At 41.5% G+C, this 17,692-nt stretch overlaps 1 protein-coding gene across 5 annotated transcripts in view; it reads left to right on the top strand.

The window, feature by feature from the left end:
• The first annotated feature begins 6,099 nt into the window (after positions 1-6,099).
• LOC134631225 (neuronal cell adhesion molecule-like) overlaps positions 6,100-17,692 on the top strand; it is a 77,826-nt gene continuing 66,233 nt past the window's right edge. For 2 of the 5 annotated variants that reach the window (XM_063479336.1, XM_063479337.1), the window contains exon 1: positions 6,100-6,323. The gene's annotated coding sequence lies outside the window, so the exon portion shown is untranslated. Of the gene's footprint in view, positions 6,329-17,692 lie in introns of all 5 variants that reach the window. The other 3 variants (XM_063479335.1, XM_063479338.1, XM_063479353.1) reach the window with 2 other exon arrangements.

Genomic DNA, 17,692 nt, shown 5'->3' with positions numbered 1-17,692 from the left:
CGACTGCGTAATTACGACTGCAGAGATCTGAAGTGATATTCACCCCCCACTTTCTTGGCTCACTGTCCAGGGTGCTTGGCTTGATTAGCTCATTCTGATTTGAAAAATTGTTACTTGGGCACATAATACAGTATCTCTCAAAGGTTTCAGGTCACAAACAGAAAATTTCACATTTTCCATGGAAACACTTGAACAGGATATATGTTTTAATATAAGAATAGTTTAGTTCTTTACATGTAACTTAAAGAATTGTTCTAACACAATTCTGCACTCCCATCCTAGCTGTGAGTTTGGTGAGGAGATCTGGAGACATTTAAACCCTGGATCATGTAAGTGCCTCCCACAAGCTGTTCCCTTGTTTCAGATCCCTTTTATCCTGCACAGATTTCACACATTACTGCAGCCAAATTGTTGCATTTCCTCCACTATGCTTGAAAGATGAACTCAAGTAACCCTAAAGCATCTTTTCCTTTGTTCTGCATCTCACAGATGGTGTTTTGTTTGGCCCAAATGCCTCTAACTTAGATATGTGTGTGTAAGTAACACTTTTTTCCCAGTATCTGGACTCGCTGGCCAGCCTTAATCACTTCTCTTAGTGGCTGGTCGCCGATATGGCTTTTTCTTTGCAATCCTGCCTAAAGGACCAGCATCGTCTGAAGTTCCCGTTCCTTGTCTATTTTTGCCCAGTTGTGCACCGAGGCCTCCCCATTCTTTTTCTGTTCATGTCATTCTATTCTAGCCAATTGGCACTGCTCAGTGAAGAGCACACATCATTGTATGAAATCTTCAGTTTGATGTCAATTTCCTGCATGGATTAGCCTTCATTTCCTCAAGAATACTTAACAGGAATATTGTGATGGCTTTCAAAGGCAAAGTCTTTTTGTGTCTTGGCATTTCGAGATTACAGTCATAACTCAGAAATACTGATGCTCCAGAAGCTCAGCCAAGAGTTTGCAGTTGTTCCAGTATAACTGGATTTTTTTTTTTTTTTAAATGATCCACTAGTATTTTAGCATGATAAACTTGAATTAGGAAAAACATCTTGGCTTTGTGAACTAACCATTTAATTCAATGCAATTTAATGTTCTTTCATGGTAAAACAAACGCACTTTCTTTTCAAGAACGAGGACATTTCTATGTGACCCCAAACTTCTGAGCAGCAGTACGAGGAGAGATATACGTGTGGTCAGTGTGAGTGTGCGCTTTTTTTCTCTCAAATATATGTTGTTAAAAAAAATAGGGGTGTATTTTCCATGGGAATATAATTTGAAGGCCTTTCCCTGAGCTGCCTGTCATAACAGAGAAGAAGGTGAGACGAGATGACTGTACAAGGCTGTGCTCAGGCACCTGGGTAAAAGCTCTGGCCAGTGATGGATGGCATTTCCCTGCAGCATAAACACAGTGCACTGACACAGCTCTCCACCAACTGCTTACACGCATGAAAACATATCCGTGGCCAAAGACAGTAGAGGACACAACAAACAGCGTCACTGGTAGTCTGAAATGGTACACCTTATAGGTCATTCAAATATGTTGTTTTATCTAGAATTTAACAGAAGGGCAGAGCAAATAAAAGCAATATGGTGGCGCTGAATGAATATAGCACAAAAACAGTTTCATAAACATTTTTCACTGAAAGTGGATATGAGACGATCATGAAAATCACTATGTAAATCATCTCTGGATTAAATAGTTAAAGTAATTTCAGCCTTTTGCTTATAGTGTTGGGAGCGAGCTATTCAGCAGTATCTGAGTCTGAGGAAAAGGCACGAGTTCTTTCCTGTGTACAAAAACAGCCTTTTGCTGCTTATTCCACCTATACCAGCTGCTGTTTTGTTTACTTTCGCCTTATGCAGATTCTACCGAAAGCAAGGATTTTGTGTTACGTCTAGTATGTAAACAAGAAGACTCGTACACGTAAATCCCATTCTAGAAGTTTAGAGTGCATCTAAATTCCTGAAAGGCAAAAGCAGTAGATTTGTTTTTGTTTTGGGGTATTTTTTTTGGGGGGGGGGGTGTAAATTCACAAGGCAGGTCTTTTCACATCAAGTCTGGTATAGAGCTCATACAGCAACCCATCATTGAAGCTAAGCATGCCTTTTATACTCTAGTTGTTTTTATTTAAGTACTGAATCTGGTAAAAATTGACTACTTATGATTTTACTATTGTCTGCCATATACAGTTATGCTCAGACACTCATCACAAGCTTTTAGAATTGGGAGAACAACTTCACACAGGCCAAACGTATACATACAGACTGATTAATAAGTGTTGCTGAAGGTTCTACATTGTCTTAACTTGACAAGATCACTTCACCTCGAATCAGCTACATGGTTGAAACTTGAACCCAACTGGGTGTTCCAGTAGCACAATGATACCAAACACACATTCCGAACTGGTTTGGAAACGGATAAAGCAGGCTAGCATTAAGCTGCTGGGATTGCCTTCCCAACAGTCTGACCTCAGCCCTGTTGACATTATGTAGATGTGCTTAAAAGCCAGATCCTTATCAGAAAACCAAACACTTTAAATAAACTCAGCCAATTCTGCCCAGAAGAGTGCTCAAATATGCAACCAGAATTATGCCAGAAGCTTATTGATGGCACCAAAAGTCTTCTGTCAAGGTGCAACCTGCTAAGGGACATTTAACCAAATATCGGTGGGGGTGTGTGTGTTTACCTTTGACCCTGTCTGGATTAGGGAATATCCAGAATAAATTCAAATTTGTGCACTCAATTCTTCTTTTTAAAGGTCGTTAAATATGTAATTAAAGATGTGGTATCCTATCCTGGAAAAAATAACAATTTAAACAATTTAAAGAAATCATTAAAAGCCTTTTACCATGACATTCATGCCATGATTCCCGTGAGTGTATGAAAACTACTGACCATAACGGTATACTGTTAAAGTGGTGGATGCTCATATTAAAAATAGCAAAAGTTTCAGATAATAAGATCAGTGTATGAACAAGTCATTTCTGTAAAAAAAAAAAAGAAAAAAAAGAAGAAGCTTAGGCTGCTCAAAACTCAGTTTCTGAAACTCAGGGTTTTTTTTGTACTCTTGGCTCTTTGTGTGATATCAGTGAGAGGGGAAGTAAAGAAGGTGGCCTTAAACAGGAAAAAGGATAAAAAAGGATGAGCAGAGCTGCACGTAGGCACAGTAAAACATAAATAAGGATTAAACCCCCAGAATAAAACTGGGATGCCAGGAATTTTAAGTTTACATTTAATTTTATGATTGTTATTATTATTAGGGATTTAAGCCTTTAAGATAGTTAAAAACCCATTCCTGTGGCTGAAATGAGTCACCACAACAAAGAGAATTTTTTCTTTTATTTCAGCAGCAACTTATTTTACTAATTTTACAAGGAGCATAGTGATTAATGAGCAAAGGTAGCTTTCTAATCGGAAATCCAGAACACCATATTGAATGGCCATGAAGTCACATGAAGACTAACATCCACAGGTTGTCCCTATGTTGTATTTGTAAATTCCCATCAGGTTTTTGCCCCCTGTGTATTAACATGGTTAGACAGGCTTTAAAGGCTGCTCCCTCTCAATATAGAGAAGTCATGTAATGTAATTACACAGCAGACAGAGAGGAAATGCATCCTCCTCTGATGTAAACAGCTCTGACTCATGAACTTGTCCCGCAGCTGTAATTGCATCAGTAATTTGATTTCTTTTGCACCTTTGGCCAAACCTCCAGACTGTAAACATGAATATGTTTCTTTGGTCTGTACCCGAAATGGATCCTGAGGAGATTTTGACAGATACTGCCTTCTCTCATCTTTGCTTTTATGTAACAACTGTTTATCCTCCAAGTGGCTGCTGCTCAATTACACCTCACATTTATCTGCAGCTAATAAACCCAGCTCATTAGCACTTAATTAGTTTTGGAGCTGACGAATGATGTTAAGATAAGATTTAAGCCGCTCAATTGCAAAAACATGATAGCAATGTTTTGAAAGGGAAAAAAGCAACTGATAGAGTGATGCGCAGCCAATACACCGAGCAGAGGAACAGTGTTAGGGGTTCATCGGCTCTTATATGACGGTCAACAACTTACTTGAAATTTAAAATAAAAATATCCAGTGGAAATAAATGAATAAGTAACATTTATTTCAGCAATAACAAATCATATAAATTTCCCCGTTCATTCCCAGATAAGGACCAATCACATATTCTATTAATATCCCAGCTTTAACCTGAGAACAACCAAGCCAGTGCAAACAAATGCCACTGCACTGCAATCAGTCACACCCTATTTGAAGCACTGGCACTGACTACACTTACAAATTGTGAATAAGTTCGAAAACTTTGGAAAAAATGGAGCATCTGATGTCTGATGCTGTCTTTTGAGCTGCTGTGTTTTCCTATAGGATTTGGGCTGCTGGCCTGTGTTCAAGCTGTGTGAGTTAATAATTACCTCTGATGTGGACAACATCGTTTCATGGTTGGCTTGTTGGTGCCGTGCACGGTTTGTTCTGTACAGAATAAAGAATAATAGTGGAGTAAACACGCAGAGAGATGACTTTCCCTCCCGCACAGTATCTGTGCCGTGCGTAAAGTTTTGCATCTGAGTGAGCAGAGGACTTCAAGGATCCACTGTAGTAAAAGGCACCGTAATTGGCGATGCCAGTGAGGCAGACACAGCGTCTCCTCTAATGGGTTTTGCTTTTCAACACAAAGCCTTGACGGCGTTCACTTTGCAACTTTCAAAGTGTTATATACTCTGCCTCTGTGGTGCTGTATCCTTGAACTTGTGAAAATCCCTTTGAGTATTTTACAGATAATGTGCATGGGGGAAATTAAGAGAATATTTTAATGAGATTCAAGACGTATGCAGACATGTCTGGAGGCAGTTTTAAATGAGAGGCAATGACAATTACAGTATTTTCCCCGTGTGGGGAGGCAAATTTTGGTGAGAATTCCCTGGCCCCCTTAAGATGATGACGGGGGGATATTGGAGCGTTTGCCACTGGGGAATCACGCCCAGAAATGACACTCCTCTCTCTGCCTCAGTTTTCTGTCTTTTTCTAACACTATATAAGCAAATCAAAGAAACTCTTCGCATACAACTAAAGAGGGGATGCTGGCTAAGTTGGAAAATAGTGTACTGCGGCGGGGGACTGGCGCGCCTTTCAAGCTTAAAGGTGATTCTGTAGCTCTTTAAGCTTTTTACGATCATAATTGGGGGGTTTTTCCCTCAGGTGATTTCACATATACGTTATAAACCCGTTTTCATCTTATGTCACAACCTAATTTTAGCTAATCTCAGTCAACCGGCTTCTGCATGGCAGACCACAAACTGTCTCTTTGCCAAAACCGGGCTTATCCGCGTAAAAACTGCGTCACTTGCTCTTTGTGTGATTCCACGGCTGCAGATGGATACCATTGCTAAGCCTCGGATAATGCATGTGTGTAATGTGCAGTGATAGAAGAGAGCAGTCTGAGATAAAAGTGTGCCTTTTAACGTCACATGACCTCATCCGCCAAAGGTCTCAGTTGATCCCACGGGCTGCTGCTATATGGTTATGAGCGCAAACCTGCCTGCAGGAAAAATTGTCATGCATCAGAACTTGCAACTGTCTGGAAGCAGTTAGTTTCCAGAACAGCTGGAATTCCCTGAAAGGTGAAAGCACTTTTATTTGACTAATATGTGAATCAGACTTTTTTTTTTTTTATTTAAACGTAATCTTTTAATTTTTTCAGCCCGATTAATGAAAATATTTTGTACGTATTTCAGTGTTGAGCTTTGCTTGTACTTGTCGCCTTTTTAAAGCAAACAGCGAGAAAGCAGTTAAATGAAAAAGCCACTCCCCGCTGTTAGATAATAATAAAAAGGATCATCGTTTGGCCTTTAAAATATACAGTCTGGCTTTTTTATATTAAAAGAAAAATTTAAAAAAAAGAAAGAAAAAAATAAGCTTGTCCAGATGTTGTCCATCTGTGATTTTGAGGCTTCAGGGGGGTAAAGCACTATTGTGTGTATTTGTATAACAGTTTTCTGGAATGGTTCACTGCCTTTAGGCCACCATACATCAGCAGCGGCGCTGCAGTGCGCGCAATGGGCGTGCGCACGCCTCCGGGTGACCGCTGCTGCGCGCCCCCGCTTGTGTGTGTGTGTTTGTATGTCGGTGAACTGGTGGGAGAGAGAGAGGAGAGGACCGGTGGCTGAGAGAGGCATCGGAGGCAAGTGCAAGAGGTTCGGCGCTCTGAGCGGGGACTCCACGTGAATAACCGCGGCTCACGGCTTCGCTCTGTCGCGGGAGGCTGAAGACACAGAAGGGGTTTTGTGTTTCTCACCGCCCAGGGAGGAGGTAAGGTGAGCTAAATTAGACCATTCATAATAAGCACGTGTCGTGTGGCTTACAGTTCACTGACAGGAGTTTTGTGGCACGTTGGAAGGATGCCGATAGAAAAACTGCCCCTCTTTTAGCTCCTTCTCGGGGGGTGGGAGTGTGCAGGAGTGGTTTATTTTAAATAACACGCCGCGCTGTTCTGGGTGGTATTTTACGTGTTAGGTGATCGTCAGAGAGAGCGAAAAGGTGTGGGACATATTCCGGTGAGCGACTGTCAAATCAAAGGGTTGACACGTACCGTGACGCGTTAATGATGCTGAGGGGAAAAACACAAAAAACAAATCATTGGCACTTATTTGCGAATATTGTCTTTGGACTTGATCTTTTTGCTTCGATCATCACATCACATATCACATGGTGTAGATATAGTGGATATTCCCACAGATAGATAGACAGCTCTACTGTACTTGACAGTTGCTTTTTATTGTCCTGTGTTGATGAAATCGCTGTCTGGATACACGCACAATCCCTCATAAGCTGATTTGCTTCCCACATGTTTGATTCCCCTCATATTCATGTCACAACTCTGTGTTGTTTTGACTGACCAGTCACTTTGCTGAGTCTAATTTCCCTTCATGGGACTGAATCTGATTATGATAGGCCCCCCCTGAGATTTCACAGAATTCATCTCACACTATTTTTCCACCAGTCAAAACAATTCATTTGCTGGAAAAAACCCCAAACATATTTTCACACAATCCTCTCTTCCCACTCCACCTCCTCCTCCTCCCCCGTCTGTCTGCCCCTTGGTCAAAGCTTCAGTAAAGGGGGAACTCACCATCATGCAACAACACCCCTCCTCCTCCTCATCCCCTCCTCTGCTCATCCCCAGACACTCTCACTCATACATACACCCAGACACACATGCCTTGACTGCACACTTTCGCTGCCTGCTCAGTTGGCCAAATTAATGCAATGCTAATGACCCCTGTGTTATTGTCTGAAGCTCTTGCCTTGCGCTTACTGCTCTGAAAAGCCTGACACACTTTCTAGTAATGTTTATTCACTCCAAGCAGACTATAGTTAATCTGGTTAAGACGATAACAATATCCCTCTATCCTTGCCTTATGTCTAGTTTGCATTAATTCATAAAACTGGCGGCAAAAATGTACGTCCCAGACAGTTTGTGTGCTTTGTGGTAGTCTCTTGATCAGGTTGTAGCTTGAGCTCAGAGAGGCTTTAATCCACAGCTACTGGAGTGCCGCTAACATGACATTTCAGCCTCATTTGACAAATGTGGAGAAATCGGGACAAGATAGCGACCTACATTGTGCTGCCTTCTTTACTTTCAAACTCATCACAAATGACTCTAGACGGGGAGATTTGCATAACTAAGGGATTATCATGACACACGTTGGCCAGAGTTATTGTGAGAGCACCAGTCAGTCACACTGCACGCTGACCTAAAACCAGCGACGGGCAACTTTGCTCCGGGGGCTATGGGAAAAGCTTGGGTGTTGGAGGGAAAATGCCACCAATTTCTCTCTGTGGGCTGCAGAAAAACGCAGGCTATTCTGTGAGAAGTGATCAGCGCGCCTTCTCTAAGCAGCCGTCCGTGGACATTCACAGGCCAGAACAAAGTGCCTCATAGAAAGGAAGATTTGTTCTGTGTCACTTGTTGTAATGATGACATAATTTCTTTCAGGAACTGGTCTGAACCTGAGAGCCTGCCATTTCATCAAGGGTACATTTGAGTCATGTCAGAGTAATGCCTGTTTAGGGAAGCAACACGTATTCCGAGATGAAACAATAACACGATTCCGGCAAAGTGAAGCTGAAGTCAGGGTGGGAGACGGCTAGTCTCAGTAGACGTTTAGAAAGAGGGACCTGTCAGTGTAAAGGTCGCTTCTGGTTAATCACAAGTGTCTCTTTTTTCCAAGTCTTGACAATCATTTATGTGACATTTCATAGTTTGTATGTTCTGAATTAACTAAGTGCTAAAATCTGGAAATGGGAATATGAAGGCATTACTACAATTAAGGCCAACCGAGCATGAATCTAGGCATTAGAACCAGGAGTAAATGATTTCAGTAATCCATCAGTGAGTTGATATTTGATACAAATATAGCATGCATAGCAAATTTAGATCATACAACATTAACAACAATTTTCTGGGTGCAGTTTCTCAAATGAAATATTTTATGCTATATGATGATGAACAGAAGATATTTTAGACCTCGGTCTGAGCGCTGAAAACATTAAGGAACAAGAAAACATCTCGGGTTTCTCTGACATTTGTTTATGTTAGGCAAGAGACTATTAATCATACTATGAACATTTAGTAGTGCATGCGGAGTTTTGAAATGTGTATGATATTATAACTATTGTAATTCTTGCCCCTTATTTTAAGGATGTGGCCATATTCCCAGATCTCAGCAAATATCTTGATATTGATTCCAGTTCCTGTAGAAATTATGACTGAGGCGCTGAAGCCAACCATAAATACCCCCTGCAATAATTTCTTTTTCATGCAAAAGTGCACACGCACTAATCAATAATTTACCATCATAAGTCACTCCAGCTGATTGACTGAATGATTGAGTGAGTTCTGGCGACACGTGTTCTCGTGTCCCGAGTGAAGAGGATCCAGCAGCCATTGTGAATAGAAACGCCGTGCTGCTCGGCTGTGATGAGGCTAAATTCCCTGGGGAATGATGGAGGCCCATGCCTACCCATTAGTGTCACTGCGGTCTGGGTGTTTCATCCCAGTGGAGCTATCACGCACAGCAGCGCAGCACACTGACATCATTTGGACCTCCTTGTCATAGGCATGTTCGTCTCATTTTGGGACTGATGAGTGCCTCATTATTATACCAGAGAGGGAACGGTGCTCTGCCTGCTTCACAGCTGCCTGATCACTTTCACTGTTTGTAATTTGGACAAATGTATGCAGAGGCAAAGAAAGGCATTCATACATGTTCATTACATGTGCCCATGTTTTACTTTCCTTCTCTCTCTGTCTCTCTCTGTCTCTCTCTCGGTGAGTCGGGCCTGCTTGGTTGCAAGCTGGTGGGTACAATTAGAGTTTCACAGTCAGTTAAGCAGCAGCTCTAATGGGAATTGACACATTCCTGTGAATCCCTCCACACAGCTGCAACTGTTGGTGTTTACACCGTAGACTTGTATTTTATTATCGGGAGTAAATGGCGACAGATGACTAAGAAAAATGGGTAAACGAAGTAAGTAAAAAGTACAAAGTGAACCTCGATTAGATAGATGTCTTGGTTTCGGCTTCTCCTTTTACTTCTTGCTGTTATGGATATTGACAAGAATTTATTAACACCAGTGCCACTGCTGAGTTTTCCTATAGGTCAGATTTTTTTTTTATTGATCCCCATGTTGTTTACTGATTGGATTTACATGTGAGGAAAAAAAGTAAGCTTGCACAGGTTTGTATCATCAATTCAAATACCTGGACCTGACTCTAATTACTGTACAAAAACAGACTTGGATGTGACTTTGATGTGCAAAAGCTTTGACACATTAACTCATAATGGATTGGTTCCGGGTTTTAACTGGAACCAGTAGTTGATTCCTTTCATTGCTTGTAACAGCACATTAAATAGCTGACACAAGGGTCTGATGATTTGATCGATTGGTGCACAGACAGAAAATTCCTCATCAGCCGTTTGGACATGTTTCTAATAATTTTAATAAAAGTAAAATTATAAAAATGCTTTGATTCAAGCTTCGCACGTGTTAAGATTTTCTCACACTAATATCTGAAACAGAGCAGTCTAAAGCCTGAGCTTTTGGCAAGTAGGGATTACTTAGCACATATACTGGCCATCTGCCTTTGCAACAGTATATGACAGAAAACAATGAGCATCCTTTAAGCGTGTTTGTTTTTGCGTAAATTCAAGCTTTTCAAATGTGAGGAATTATTATTTAGTCATCTTTTGAAATAAACTAAATACCATTGGCTATGGTTTGGATAAAAAAAAGCGAGATGTATGTTAATAATTATGTCGGATTAAGCTCTGGAAACAACAAAAAAGAGGCATTATTGTTACTTTAAGGATTTCATAAAGCAAATAATAATAAATCACCAAATGAAGATCAAATGAATCACTGATGGAAAAGCTGTTAGTCATAGCCCCGACTCGGAAGCTCTGCTGATCAGAGATGCTGTGCTCAGTGAATTAAAAGTTGATTTGCTGTAAAATTCGGCTATAGATTTTGGACAGCAGGTAGTTGGACAGATGTTGGATGGATGGAGGTCAGTGAAGACCTCCTTGGATGGCCCCCTGTGACCAAATCATTACGTTGGAGCTTCACACCATGACGGTCATCAAGCCCAGTCACTCAAGGTTGCCAAGGGAACCCTAATATTACTCATGTCAGGTTATCAACCCCCTTTAGTAAGTACAAAGCATTTAAGGATGTTCTTTTCTATCCTAAGTAAGTGCCAGGGGGGTGACAGCAATAGACCCTTTTGAAATGGGACATTGAGATAATGGAATGTAATGTTGCGGGTTTTATGCCCTCTCTCTGTCCCCTTTAGACCTCCTTGTTAACTAGGTGATCTGAACCACTCAACCTCGAATTTAGAGATCCAATGGGAACAAATGGAAATTCAACTCGATGTTTGCTCCAGGAGTGCATTTTATGAGATCTCATCAGATGCGCTGCTTCGTTGCTACTGGCTAGGGGAGGAGGAGGGAGGAAAAGGAAGAAGTGGGAGTGTTTTCAAGCTTTTGGGGTTCCAAGGGGGAGGGAGGAGGGGTGGATCATGTACCTCCATGGACGCTGAGAATGGGCAGGGGGGAACAAAGGGGGTCTGTTTTCTCTTTCTCTACTGGCAGGGAGGCTTTTATTGCCTCTTGCCTTGCAGTATGTGTGTGGGTGGGTGGGGGTGGTGATAATGCTGGGGAGGGGTGATGCAGGGGTTATGCTGAAGGAGATCCACAATAGAAACTGTGGTGTTGGAGCCTCTCTTTGAACAGCTGAAGAGGGCTGGAGAGGCAGTCCTTGCTGGAGCGACAGCCTCGGGCCTGTTGAAGCTCTGGCCAACTTTGGATGGGCAGCAGATGTTGGAGAGGTAGCTGGTGGCCGAGTGGCAGCACATAACAACGACCGGTGCTTCCCTTTCCTGTCCTGAAAACAACAGGAGGTGGGCATTGCTCCACTGGCAGGGTGCAGGCTGGCCAAAATTGCAGGGAATACAGTGAACAGTGTGCACTTGAAAGCTTTCTGCTCCATTCTCAAGCTTCCATCTTCCTCCTATTTGCATAGAGCTTAAGGAGAAAAAAAACTGCGTTGCACATCCCACTCTTTGTTGGCACTGCGATGCAGCCCACTTGTGTAGACTAATAGCTCAGAAAATACATCACCACAGCTCTTTCTCTGCTTATAAAATTGGCCTGTACCGTGCCAAAAATCCACCGCAATCCCCAAGCCTCCGCAGCCTTACTAGTCTCTTGTTGAACACTGCATCCAACAAAACTTGCAGAAGTGGGGGTCTGCAGAGATAAGCGGAGCAAAGGCTTAGATCATCTTTGTTGCCCCAGCGCATGATGCAACAGCGAATCAACAGGAAAAGAAGGAGACACTTCGCTGTCAGCTCATGAATAAAGTTGACATGGAAACACAAAGTGGCTTTGCCATGGTTCAGGACTCGCTGACCTCGAGGTCTTATTTAGGCCAGGCGCTCTAATGCCCTTACCCTCTGCTCCACCCCTCTACCCCCTCCCACACCCTGGCTGAGGGTAAGATACCATGTTAGAAGCTCAGCAGCCACCACTGAAGGGCCCTTAATCCAAGTGGGATGACAGTTTGGCTCTGGATGCCGTTTCTGCAGTGCTGAGACCAATGAGCTTTTCTTCCCCTCTTTTTTATCCCTTAAACCTCCCAAATACAACCACAGGAATCCTGGGAAAAAAAGCAGTTCTCGGGGAGACAGAGGAATAGGATGGCAAACAAATCAAAGGGAGGATCTCCGATTCCTCCTTTGTAGAGCAGATAAATGTGCACATTCACAGAGATATCAAAAGCACACAGTGTTGACTTCAGCTGCTATTTTTTTTGTCCTGGTGCCACATGTAGTGTAAAAAACATAATCTATAACCAGATAATCTTTGTCCAGGCTTCAGAATGATTAGGGAAGATTGAGGTCAGAAAACCATTAGAATCATCAAATTTAGTGATGCTGCCACATCAAATCCCTTTTCCTGCCTTTAAACCAATCGGCAGAGCGATCCACGGACCACATGTTCACAGAGGTTCAAATGGGCCATCCATTATTTGAAACAATAACGAGCATCCTGCATGTTTGCCATTACTGTTACTCACTCTGCCAGGCAGCTGCAGCTGCTTTGGAAATTTGTCAGCTGATCTCTTGACACAATATGATCACATAAAAACGTCAAATATTTGTTGTATTCAGAACCTTGAATGTTAAAATGTGCTGAATGCATTAGAATGTATTTCTGCCCCTTTACTCTAAAAATGTTAACACCATCAATACAGAAAATCATCATTTAATCTTGGACTAGAGTATGATGGTGAATAGCAGCACTTGTGTCCCCTGCTGGACCCAAGTGCAAGAAGAAGGAGCCTGGAAATATTTCCTCTGCACTGAAAATTTTTAAATCAGTTTAAATTCAAATTAAATCTCAAGCTGCTATTACTCAGTATATTCAAGTAGATTCAAGCATTTTAAATTTCCTGTTATATCAAAAGCATAATTTTTTCTACTATGGGAAGCCTGTGAATTTGATTTATTAACTAAAACCCAAGGTCATCCTCTCTGGTGTTCTAGGGTATTATGCCAGAGCAATTTAGAATCAAACGCGAGCAATGGAATAGCAATCAGTATAATCTCTGTGTGTTCAGTCCTGTGCTGGATTCTCAGCGCTGTGCATCTTCAGGAACTGGAGGAATGTAATTGTCACTAAGATCATTCCTTTCTGTGGGCTAGTTCGACCCAGCTGTGAGGAAGGGAGAATGGGCATGGCAACTTCATTTATCAGGATCTCCGCTGTGGCTGGCTGGCCTGATAACCCAATCAAATGTCTAGTGTGACTAAGAGCCGTCTGGGCGAACACTAGGCTTTTTTCAGTTCTCCATGTGGAAATATCAATGAGGCTTTGTCAATGTGCCATTGTTGATAGCCAGAGCCCTGTGGTGTTAAAAACCTAATGCAGACTCTCAAAGAAAAAAAAAGTCTCAATAATAATCTTTGTTTACTATTTTCTTTACATTTTCACACTATATTTGGACCTTGGCATTGAATGGCATAGCTGGTGTTGGTGTTAGTCGGCATTGTGCTGGTAGAAGCTAAAAAGATTCTGGTTTGAGGCAGACCTAATGCTCGGGTCTTCAAGGTTGGCTGGTTTTTGGGCCTCTCAGGGGCTCAAGGCACAATGACCACATCTCTCAATGAGTGGAGCCACAGTGGACATGTTACTCAAAGGGCTTACTGCATGACAGGGAGCACGCCTCCACAGATACAAGAGAAAAATAGCACACTTTCACTCTGAGGTGGATTTCATATAGCTCACAGTTCTGCTGTCAATATCTTGATTGTAGTTGACATTTAAGGGAATGCATAAGGCAAAGGGCATTCTTTAGATGTTCTCTGCTGCTTTCATGAAATGTGTTTGGTTTGGAATAATGGATTAAATTGTTAATGTACTCAGAGGGAGGTGGGGGTCGGATCATTCTGAAGAATTCCTAGATTTCTCTATACATTTATGTTTTTACCCAAGCTGTGCACATCTGAGGCTTTTACATAATCAGTCAAACTGCTATCTGAGTTAAAATCTCAGTTTTCCCTGATTGAAAGATCATGATTAAAACTGTAGGTTTCCAAAGCCTGTGCCTGAGATCATGATATGCACAGTGCTTATGGAATTATTTAAACCTGTTTTATAATCCGTGATTGTAGGTATGGGTTTAAAAATGAAAAGGAGCAGTCGTGCCCTGAGAGCAGATTATGCACGGATCTCCACCACTCTGGCTTGGTTTCTGCCTCTGTTTTTTCTTTGTTTATTTCATTTCCTTTTTAAGTCTTTTCTATATGACTTTTCATAGATTTCATTTCTCCATTTGGTAACCTTTACTTTTGTTTGTCATTATTCACACATTAGATGAGACCATTAATATCTGATTTCCCAGTAGTGCTGGGCGATATGACGATATATATCGTGTGGAGGATAGAAAAGTGTCTATCGTGCCATTTGTCTTCTATCGTTTCTATCGTTTCTAGCCCGAATTTTACAAATTATTACATAAAATATATCATTAACCCTTTACAACCGGTCGGAGCAGGCACACTCCGTTTTGCCTAACTATTTTTAAATCCCTGTAGAACTGTAACCACGTAAGGTAGCGCAATAATGGGTTTTTTTGCATATGAAACCGTAAGAGTTGTACTTACATCTTATTCCATTAGCTTGCCCTAGGTCACGGTTTCCTTCCACATATAGCTTTGCAAAAATTGCATAAAAAGCACTTCCAGCAACAAAAACATAATATTCCAGACTTGCAGCAACAAAAACATAATATTCCAGAAACAGGCTTTGCCGATCCAATCAGGTGTTCATAACACTTCCTAGTTTGTATACAAGTCAGCGCGAACTCTCGCATGTCCGCCATTACCTGCCCGAAACCGGAAGTGACGTCATTTTCGCGGAAAATGTAGTTTTTTAGCTTCAAAGCCTATGTTGGTGTTTTTAAAAGTCATGTTTGACTTTATGTTCTTCTGTATCGTTTCTGGGATGCTTAGAAGTCAAATTACACTGTTGTAAATAGTTTATTTTGATGCACATGCTGTGTTTTTGCAAATTTGCATTTATTTATTTTTATTTTTCCTGTAGTATATAAAAAATTGTGTGTCTCAAAAATAAAACTAAGAAGACACTCAAAATAAATAAATGTAAAGATAAGCTCTGGTGGACTTGGTTCTATGGTAGGTCTTAAAGGGTTAAATAGCCTGTGCAAATATATTAGTGTTGTCTTCTCACTATACATACTCTTAACAAGAGAAATAAAGTATTAAAAAATGATATTTTTCGCAAAGAAACTCTGTCTTGTGGTTTTGCAACATGGTGCTGCTTTACGTGCACCCGGATTTGCGACATGCTTTACAGTAATTCAAAACAAAGACTGCACCCTCTCCACTCGCTGTTTAAAGACTGCATACTTTCCAGATGACCACAGGTCAGGTGGTATATCGTGATATATATCGTTATCGTGATATAAAATAATTCATATCGTGATAAATATTTTTTCCATATCGCCCAGCACTATTTCCCAGTAATGTCTGTAATGCGTACTTGCATCTGGATCTGGGTTAGGTTTGTGTGTATCTCAAGAGCTTACAAGTTTATACAATGATACCCAGTGGTACAGCCCAGTAGCATTCATTATATGCTTGCAGATTTTATGATTTTAGATTTTCTTCTTGCACTGCTGCCTTTTAAAATCAGACGTTGTTCGCTGATGTAGCACTTAATCAGTCCACAATAGGGCAACTACATGGAGGTCAACTTGATTGGATTCTCCACAGTCATCTGCAGTGAAAAAAAATCTAATTAAGCTTCAGGCACCTAAGTCAAACTCCCTAGGATTACCCTGGCCCTGCACCCAAAATCTGGTCCTGGGAGATTGTGATAACTCTACTCCCATAATCTGAAGCTGGGGAAGACTAGGGGGGGGGGGGGGGGGGGGGGGGGGTGTTGGCAATGAAATCCATACAAACCGAATCTACCCACCCACTCAACTGCGGGGATAGCTGAGTCACGTAAAAAAAAAAAATGGCGTAAATTAAGTTAAAATCAAACATCGCAGTGCGAGATTTACCAAAGTCGAGTTTGTGTTAACATTCAGTGCCACAGCAGGACACAGTGCAAATAGCTACAGTGTGTTTCGAAGAGATAATGATAGAAAAAAAACTGATTTCATGCAGAGTTTCATCCGTATCGTTCACAATCCCCTGAGCTTTGAAGTCAAATTGGAAGTGTGTCTGTATGGGTGGAAACGACAGACAGATTAGAGAACAGAAAACATGCTTTGAAAGAGCTTTTAACCCCCCGCCCCCTACCTCCTCCTACTCAAATCTGCCTTTTTCAGAGACAAATAAAACCCACCAAAGTATCTTCTCTTTTGTCCCAACTTTAAGATGTGGGTTGGATGTAGATTTTCCACTGAGCGAAAAGTCCATGTTTGTTGTGGTCACCACAGTGCTCGAAACAGCTTTTTTGTTCGGAAGATAACTCACAACGGGAGACCACTATTGATCAGTCGTTCCCCTACAGGAAATGGGGATGAAGGGGGAAAGAGTGGAGGACAGTGAGGGAGTCAAGATGGGGTAAAAGACACGGATGTGCCAGTGACCAGGACATGGTCTCCATCTCACCAGGATGCAGCTAAAATATGGCTCTCTTCTTTTGATCCTGGAGACAATGCACCTGCTGGAGGCCTAAGGATTTGTCCTTTCCCCGTCTATCATCAAGGTATCACTTTATGTATGCGAGTACAGCTCTTGGTATTCCACTATCATTACATTTTCCTTCTTTTACTCACCGCCACAAAATTAAAAAGCTGCAAGAGCTTGTGATCTCTTCCTGCCTTCTCGCGGGACTTGATTGTGAGTTGTTTTCTTTTCTCCCCTCAGTCTAGCATCAAAATGCAGCCAGACTGAAAGCTAAAAATGCTCTTTTGGCCCCCAAACAAAAGCCTCTGAATTAGTTTCACTCAGCCTGTTTATCTGAGCTGTGATTCAGCTGAAATGGGACTTTGGATATGAATTTTGAGTGGAAGCAAAGCGCTGGCAGAAGTGGCAGAGCCTTGTCCTTGACAGCCTTGTTGAATTAATTCCTTCTAAATGGCTGGTTTAAAGAATGAAAAGAAGAGTGTTGAATAAAAGCTAATACTGATCTGATGCTATCTACGGCACAGGTTCAATTTTTAACCGTAGTGTCTTTTTGAAACCATCCATTTTTACCCATGTGACTCATATTGTGTGCGGAGTTAAAGCATAATGGAATAGGTGGCCACCCAGGACAGCTTGTCATAGCACTTCAGTTTGATTGACATGCCACTTCTTGTTTTCACATTGGACATGGTAAAATTGTATAAAAGTGACTCTTTAGCATAACATTGGACAATTGCATGCTTAACCTCCTTCATTCTCCTCTGGAGCTCGATTAATTCAAACCGGAGCAACTTCAACATATCTGTGTTTTGTAATGCTAAAATTAGCAGAATCTGAGGCATGTGCTTGATATGGTAATAGGGGAGGTGAATTTGTTGCTGTGGGCTATGTGGATGTGTACGTCATTGTATATAAATATCTTGTGATATATTACATTTTCTTTTAAAAA

This window comes from Pelmatolapia mariae, linkage group LG7 (genome assembly GCF_036321145.2).
Source record: "Pelmatolapia mariae isolate MD_Pm_ZW linkage group LG7, Pm_UMD_F_2, whole genome shotgun sequence".
Lineage (NCBI taxonomy): Eukaryota > Metazoa > Chordata > Actinopteri > Cichliformes > Cichlidae > Pelmatolapia > Pelmatolapia mariae.
This window is presented reverse-complemented; position numbering and strand designations above follow the sequence as displayed.